Source organism: Bos mutus, chromosome 4 (genome assembly GCF_027580195.1).
Source record: "Bos mutus isolate GX-2022 chromosome 4, NWIPB_WYAK_1.1, whole genome shotgun sequence".
Lineage (NCBI taxonomy): Eukaryota > Metazoa > Chordata > Mammalia > Artiodactyla > Bovidae > Bos > Bos mutus.
In genome coordinates, this window is record NC_091620.1 from 35,121,690 (window position 1) to 35,124,878 (window position 3,189).

Here is a 3,189-nt window from a genome sequence, read left to right on the forward strand (position 1 = left end):
ATTAACATACAGCATAGGAGGGTTCACTTTACTCCACATCCTCTCCAGCATTTGTTACTTCTAGACATTATATTAATGGACATTCTAACCAGTGTCAAGTGATACCTCATTGTAGTTTTGCCTTTCTCTAATAATTCTTAATGTTGAGCATCTTTTCATGTGACTATTGGCTATCTGTACAACATGACTTTAAAGTATCACTTTTTCTTAATAAGACTAGCAAAGATTAGAACTTTCCTTTTGTTGTTTTTCAGTTGCCCAGCTGTGTCTGACTATTTGTGACCCCATGGACTGCATCATGCCAGGCCTCCCTATCCCTCACCATCTCCCAGAGTTTGCTCAAGTTCATGTTCATTGCATCAGTGATGCCATCCAGCCATCTCATGTTCTGATGCCCTCTTCTCCTTTTGCCCTCCATTTTTCCCAGCATCAGGGACTTTTCCAATGAGTCATCTGTTTGTGTCAGATGACCAAAATCCTGAAGCTTCAGTATCAGTACTTCCAGGGAATATTCAGGGTTGATCTTCCTTAAGATTGACTGGTTTGATCTCCTTGCTGTCCAAGGGACTTTCAGGAATCTTCTCCACCATCACAGTTCGAAGGCATCAATTAGTTTGCATTCTGCCTTCTTTATGGTCCAGCTTTCACAACCGCATGTGACTACTGGGAAGACCATAACCTTGAGTATATTGAACTATGTTGGAAGAGTAATATCCCTGCTTTTCAACACACTGCCTAGGTTTGTCATCACTTTCCTGTCAAGAAAGAATTGTCTTTTGATTTCAGAAGAGCAAATAGAAGCAAAAAGCAAGGGAGAGAGGGAAAGGTACATCCAATTAAATGCAGAGTTTCAAAGAACAGCTAGAAGAGACAAGAAGGCCTTCTTCAATGAACAGTGTTTAATACTAGAAGAAAACAACAAAAGGAAAAAGACTAGAGATCTTTTCAGGAAAATTGGAAACATTGAGGGAGCATTCTTCCCAAAGATGTGCACAATAAAGGATAAAAATGGTAGAGACATAGTATGCTGAAAAGATCAAGAAGAGATGGAAAGAATACACAGAAGAATTGTGTAGAAAAGATCTTGGTGAACCAGATTACTACTATGCTATATTTAGTCACCCAGAGCCAGACATTCTGGGGTGCAAAGTCAAGTGGGCCTTAAGAAGCGCTGCTGCTAATAAAGCTAGTGGATGTGATGAAATTCCAGGAGAACTATCCAAATCCCTAAAAGAGGATGCCATCAAGGTTTTGCATTCATTATGTCATCAAATTTGGAAGACCCAGCACTCGCCACAGGACTGGAAAAGGTCAATCCTCATCCCAATTCCCAAGAAGGGTAATACCAAAGAATGTGCTAACCATCAGACAATTGCACTCATCCCCCTTGCTATTAAAGTCATACTTAAAATCTTGCATGCTAGGCTCAACATTATGTGAACCAAGAACTTCCAGATGTCTAAGCTGGGTTTAGAAAAGGAAGAGGAACTTGATATCAAATTGCCAACATTTGCTGGATTATAGAGAAAGCAAGGGGATTTCAGAAAAACATCTATCTCTGTTTCATCGACTACATTAAAGCCTTTGACTGTGGATCATTACAAACTGTGGAATGCTCTTAGAGAGATGAGAATATTAGATCCTCTTACCTGTCTCCTGAGAAACCTGTATGTGGGTTAAGAAGCAACAGGTAGAACTTTGTATGGAACAACTGATTGGTTTGAGATTGAGAAAGGAGTATGACAGGGTTATCTGCTGTCATCTGCTGTTTGTTTAACCTACACACTGAGCACATCTTGAGAAATGCTGGACTGGATGAGTTACAAGCCAGAATCAAGATAGGAGGGAAGAACAAAAACAACCTCAGATATGTGGATGATACCACTCTAATGGCAGAAAGCGAAGAGGAATTAAAGATCCTCTTGATAGGGTGAAGAAGGAGTGAAAGAACCAGCTTAAAACTAAATATATAAAAAAAAAAAAAAACTAAGACCATGGCATCTGGGCCCATTACTACATGGCAAGTAGAATGGGAAAATGTGGAAGTGGTGAAAGTCAGAGAAAATTAGGAGTTTGGAATTAGCATATATACAAACTACTATATATAAAACAGATAAACAGAAAGTTTCTACTGTGCATCACCAGAAATTATTAGGTTAGTGAAAAATTAATTGTAGTTTTGCACTGTTGAAGTTTGCCATTTGATACTGGAATGCATTCTTAAGTAAATGTGGTTATGCTATACATAATTTTAATGCACATTTCTTGCTTTACACTTTTTTGGTAGTGACATTACTTGCTGTTTATTTATGTTTATTATTAGACTATAGAAATAATGTTAGACAAAAACAAATTCAAGCAATTTTTTAATTTGAGTTCAAAATGGGTTGTTAAGCAGTGGAGACAATTCAGAACATCAACAACCTTTGGCCCAGGAACTGCTAATGAAAATACAGTGCACTGTTGGCTCAAGAAGTTTTGCAAAGTATATGAGCGTCTTGAAGATGAGCCTTGAAGCATGGTGGCCGGCCATCAGAAGTTGACAACAACCAATTGAGAGCCATCACTGAAGCTGATCCTCTTATGTCTTGAGAAGTTGCTGAAGAACTCAAAATTGACCATTCTATGGCCATTTGGCATTTGAAGCAAATTGGAAAGCTGAAAAACTACAATAAGTGGGTATCTCATGAACTGACAAAAAAAAAAAATCATCACTTTGAAGTGTCATCTTCTCTTACTCTACGCAACAATGAACTATTTCTCGATTGGATTGTGATGTGCGACAGAAAGTGGATTTTATACGACAACCAGTGATGACCAGTTCAGTGGTTGGACTGAGAAGAAGCTCCAAAGCAGTTCCCAAAGCCAAACTTGTACCACAAAAGATCATGGTCACTGTTTGGTTGTCTGTTGCCCATCTGATCCACTACAGCTTTCTGAATACCAGTGAAACCATTACATCTGAGAAGTATGCTCAGCAAATCAATGAGATGCACTGAAAACTGCAATGCCTGCATCTGGTATTGGTAAACAGAATAGACCAAATTCTCCCACATGACAAAGCCCAACCACATGATAACCATTTCAAAAGTTGAATAAATTAGGTTACAAAGTTTTACCTTATCCTGCGTATTCATCTGACCTCTCACCAACTGACCTCTCACCACTTCTTCAAGTGTCTCAACAAAT